The 5582-nt window shown below is 43.3% G+C and overlaps 1 non-coding gene across 1 annotated transcript; it reads right to left on the bottom strand.

Moving 5' to 3' along the window:
• Window positions 1-1390: 1390 nt before the first annotated feature.
• Trnat-ugu lies at window positions 1391-1465 on the bottom strand. Its single transcript has one exon. It is a non-coding gene; the product is annotated as a tRNA-Thr (tRNA).
• Window positions 1466-5582: the final 4117 nt, after the last annotated feature.

The raw sequence follows: 5582 nt of genomic DNA, 5'->3' as shown, positions 1-5582 counted from the left end.
TTGGAATGTGTGCTGCAATAGAAAACCCCGCCAAATCTGAAGTGCGTGCTGTCATAAGGTTTTTTACAGCCAAAGGATATTCTGCAGCAGCTATTCATCGTGAGCTTTATGCCGTGTACGGACCAAGAGTTATGAGTGAAGGAGTTGTCCGTGAATGGGTACGTTTATTTAAAAGTGGACGAGAAAACGTTCATGCTGAAGAGAGGAGTGGTAGACCATCATTGGTGACTGACGAACTCGTTCAGACAGTTGATGCAAAAGTTCGTGAAAATCGACGTTTCTCAATGTCGGAGTTGTCTACTGGTTTTCCACAGATTTCTAAGACTCTCTTGTACGAGATAGTGACAGCAAGATTGGGTTACCGTAAGTTCTGTGCACGATGGGTGCCCAAAATTCTTACCGACCACCACAAAACTCAAAGAATGGCCTCTGCATTAGACTTTCTGTCACGTTATGAGGACGAAGGAGAACCATTGTTAAACAGAATCGTGACCGGTGACGAAACCTGGATTAAGTACGTGAACCCTGAGACAAAAGAACAATCAAAGATGTGGGCACATTCAAATTCGCCTACCAAACCAAGAAAAGCTTCGCAAGATTTTTCTGCCAGAAAACTGATGGCAACGGTGTTTTGGGATGCCAAAGGGGTGTTGTTGGTTGAATTCATGGAACGTGGTACGACCATTAATCAAGACGTGTACTGTGAAACAATAAAAAAGTTACGACGGGCTATACAGAACAAACGCCGTGGTATGCTGACTTCCGGTATCGTTTTTTTGCACGATAACGCCCGTCCTCACTCTGCTCGCAGAACAACGGCCCTTCTTGAGTCCTTCAAGTGGGACGTTATCAACCATCCACCTTACAGCCCACACCTGGCGCCAAGTGATTATCACCTCTTCATGCATTTGAAGAAATGGCTCGCGTCACAGCGGTTTGATGACGACGAAGAGCTCAAAGATGCGGTCACAGGCTGGCTCCAGGCACAAGCGGGTGATTTTTATGCAGAAGGAATTTCAAAGCTTGTGAAGAGATACGATAAGTGCCTCAATCGCTATGGAGACTATGTAGAAAAATAGTGCAAAGATGTAGTTGTAAGATGTATATATTAAAATATTTTTATTTAACTTGGTGTATTTTTTTTAAATCAACCGGAGGTTACTTTCTGAATGGCCCTCGTATATCATTTGTACTGCCAGTAGACTCTCGCATTTAGTATTTTTCTGGTGACTCATACTGTTTTGATAGTAGTTTATCTTTAGCTCCTAGTGAGCCCTCATAGTCAGATGCGTTGTTGTAATTAATATCCAGATATGAAATGATAATTAAATAAACACCCTAGCTGCAAGCAGGCGTTGATACACTTCATTGGGGACATGTTGAAAATGTGTGCCCCGACCGGGACTCGAACCCGGGATCTCCTGCTTACATGGCAGACGCTCTATCCATCTGAGCCACCGCGGGCACGGAGGATAGTGCGTCTGCAGGGACTTATCCCTTGCACGCTCCCCGTGAGATCCACATTCCCAACATGTCCACAATATCCAGATAGCTACCGCAGACCCCATTATACCACGAGAAGTGTTATTGTGCCCATCCTTTTGTACATACTAATGTCGTAGCGAGCTGTAGTGTGATTCGTAGCGTCAGAAGCAGAATATCAAATCTTTCTTGACGTCATTATGATGGTAAAGACGATTATTTCAAGTCCCACATGTTACGTCGTTGAGTGTAGGCAAGGTCTTCTCAGTACAACTTATTGTTGTATGGCGAGAGTAAGCTACATTGTATGACGTTGGTTTTCACCTGCGCATTGCAGTTTTGTTAGAGCCTGCTCATACAGTATATCTCCTACCAAATAGTGGTATCCAAAGGGTAGGACAGTACACTATCGGTAACACCACAACACAAACGGCCGCGTTTGGACTGATGCCGCCGTCGAGAACCGTGGATTATTGACCAATGGCGTCGCACTGAGGTCAGGGAGGAACTGCCTCTCTGCACGACGCCGGAGGACAGTCGTAGGCGAATGTGACGGCGGCCTGGAGAGAGGGGGCCATTCTTCCAGTCTTTTGGAGTTATTCCGAGTACACTTTAGTGTATTTGTTTTTGAGGTATAGGTTCGAAAATCTAATTAAGCAGAATAGTCTGGATGGATCATTCTGTTGAATCTATGTACACTACCTTTAAAAAAAGGTAAAGGCCCCGGAAGCGCTGAACTCAGCATGTCATGGACATGAACGTCCCCATGTGTTAACTGTCGTGTAATAATATCTTGATGCTATTTTTCTACAGGAATATGATCGTTGACACATAGAGTGTCTCTATGCACTGTATTCGTGGTATTCAAGTACTCCTGTGGCCAACAAGAACCCAAAATCTGTCCCCGATTGAACACTTGTAGAAGCAGCTCGGACGTCAGTTCCGTCCAAGTGCCGGTGCCTAAGGTATAAAGGACGAATTACAACAGTTGTAGGACAGCTGTGTCAGGAGAAGAAGATTCAACGGCTTTATGACACCGTTCCCAACTGAATAAGGGCACGCATCCTGGCCAGTGACGTGCAGTTTCATACTGATAAGTGGGATCATATAGCAACGTTCTTCGTAAATTTGTCTCGATTTTGTAATAACTGAATAAACACATCACGTTCCCTCTCAGCCTCCGAAGTTTCGTTTCGTTCCTTCCTCCCCTTCTGGTGCTTCACTTTTTTCTTTTCTTTTTTTATTAAAGTCGTATAATCTACGATCTATAACAGTACCGTCCCAACATGTTTATTACTCTTGTATTTTCCATGTCTTAGCTTTCTTCTTCTTTATTTTGTGGCCTTTAATCTCTGCCACATTGTGCAGATCCCTATTATGAGAACAGTAAAAAGAACCTGTGTACTTCCGCTAAAATGTAATGGTCGTAACCAATTATGAGCACGGCAGGAGTTCCGATGCCTCAGGAGCACATTTCTCCGTGTACGCCTCAGGACTGAGTCGCAGCGACTGTATCACAATCTGCGTGTGCCGCGCGGGATTAGCCGAGCGGTCAGAGGTGCCGCAGTCATGGACTGTGCGGCTGGTCCCGGCGGAGATTCGAGTCCTCCCTCGGGCATGGGTGTGTGTTTATCCTTAGGATAATTTAGGTTAAGTAGCGTGTAAGCTCAGGGACTGATGACCTTAGCAGTTAAGTCCCATAAGATTTCACACACATTTGAACATTTTGAACAGTCTGTGTGACTAGCTACAACCTACAGAGCAGTAATAATTACATCAAGCTACTCGTATAATTTAAGCTTCTGCTTTGTGTCTTTTACCCAGACTTTGTCAATTTGAGAATAACTTCGACAGCCACAGATCTGACCGTGTGAAAGTCAAGGTTTTCATCTAGATATAGGAAGTGCACGCACTGATCTCTCATTGTCAGAGTTGGCACGCAGATAATAAAGAATTCTGTCGAAAAGAAGCTGAATTATAAGTACAAAGTGTTGCTGCGCCACCTTCCACAGTCTTCAAATGGCTCTGAGCACTATGGGACTTAACATCTGTGGTCATTAGTCCCCTAGAACTTAGAACTAATTAAACCTAACTAACCTAAGGACATCACACACATCCATGCCCGTGGCAGGATTCGAACCTGCGACCGTAGCAGTCGCGCGGTTCCGGACTGAGCGCCTAGAACCGCTAGACCACCGCGGCCGGCTCCACAGTCTTCGCGATTATATCACAGTAACCGATGGATCTCATACTTTGCTGAATTTTTATATTGTCCCTATGTTAATCAAAAAGGCCCTTGTCGTGACAACTGTGACGGACCCAGTACCAGAAAGGGGAAGCAGAACGGTTTACTTTTCTTCTTTTCTCTCCATCCCGTTTTCCAACATTTCAAAACTTGCGGACACCTTAATGTAACAAAGACTACCTTTAGTAGTATCTAGAAGGAGATGAAAGCTTGTCCGAAAGCGAGAAGCACGTTTAAAACTTTGTTCTTTTAAGAACTCTGTCAGTTTTAGATGTAAAGCGGCCGATGTACAGCAAGGTAACAAAACTTTTCTGACTATGTGTTTCGGCTGCTGTCTCGGTTGAGCAACGTCGGTACGCTAGTCATCAATCTCCTTAATATCCTTCGGATCTTTCTTGTGAAAACTATTTAGGTGGCAGCCTATGATGTAGGAGGATGAAAAAATACGTAATGTAACTTGAAGTATTAACCTGTGCGGGGTGTTGTTTCGTGAATTCATCCTCTTCTCTGCAGCGAGATGTTCGCTGTAATGGAAGTTCCAGAGAGATTGAAGCCGTGTGTTTGGCAGGAACTCTTATCCAAGCAAACCTCGAAGTAAGGAAAATGTAGTCTCGTTATCACTGCGCTCAGCCGTTGAATATCAACGACGACAAGTAACATCGGAAGGCATATTCTTGCATTCAAGCGTTAAGTTCGTTGTACTGGGAATGTTGTAGGTCGTGAAACAAATTAGCCATGACGTAATTTCAAACAGTAGCAGAACGTTTGCTGGGACCGAACGCAGTTTAGTAGCACAATTCCAGCACTTGCTTTTCTTCACCAAGCTTGGTCCATTATACATGCAAATCACCAGCTCTCGAGCGCTCAGAACACTCTGACCTTTTCCGCTCAAAGTGCCGCGTTAGTAGTTTAAACGGTTTAATCCTACCAGTTTTTTTTTACTTTCATGAAATTACCAAACTCTTTGATCTTCCATTCCATGTACATTTCAGAATGAAACAAAGCACTTTGTTTAGTGCTTTGTGACTTTTGTGCGCATGTAACAGGATGTATTGCAAAAGAACTCGTCGGATGAGAGGTGTATGATATGTAGCTAATACGACGAGCTTTTCTGATTTCCGGTAGAATTACTTCCGTTCGTTTTTGTTATAAATTTCATGTCTAATATGTAGCAATGTCAGTAGGAACAGGAAGTTAGGAAACAGAGGACCTCATATCTTCATTTCACTGCGTTATTCAGAAAGCGAAAAAAAGGGAACGCTGTGAGGTTTTCTTGGAAACTCAATGACGGGCATGTAGTTTGTGACGGAGTTTTCCATTTCTTTTTTTCTGTGATAGGTTTCTGTAATATTTTTTATCCGTGTGTTGTAGTTTTCAAACAGACTCAAATGTAATATACGTTTTATTTTTTTAAGATACAAATACTAAACTGACCTAATGTCTAATTACTACAGAGGTCGATGATATGAAGTACCTGGCAGTAGGTGGCAGCACAATGCACCTAATATGAAAAACGTATATATTTGGGATTTACCGGATACCTTTGATCACATAGTGTAGATTGTTCAATAGATTTTAAAAAATTACGACAAGTCAAACATTATTAACTTTACGAAGGAAAATTTCTACTTACAGCATCAGTAGTAAATGCATTTGCTTGAGTTGAAGCATAAGCCATTCCGTCCATAAAGTACTAAGCAGTTTTGTATTTTCCAATTATATCTGTTTATTTATAGGTTACTGTGTGCAGTCTGCCTTCGGCAGGGCAACGGAGCGGACGCGCCCGTGTTGACTCCGTGCGGAGCGCGAGCTCGCCTTGTTTACATTCTGACGACCGTTGCTTAAGTGCCGGCTT

The sequence above is a fragment of the Schistocerca piceifrons genome, chromosome 1 (assembly GCF_021461385.2).
Source record: "Schistocerca piceifrons isolate TAMUIC-IGC-003096 chromosome 1, iqSchPice1.1, whole genome shotgun sequence".
Classification (NCBI taxonomy): domain Eukaryota; kingdom Metazoa; phylum Arthropoda; class Insecta; order Orthoptera; family Acrididae; genus Schistocerca; species Schistocerca piceifrons.
This window is presented reverse-complemented; position numbering and strand designations above follow the sequence as displayed.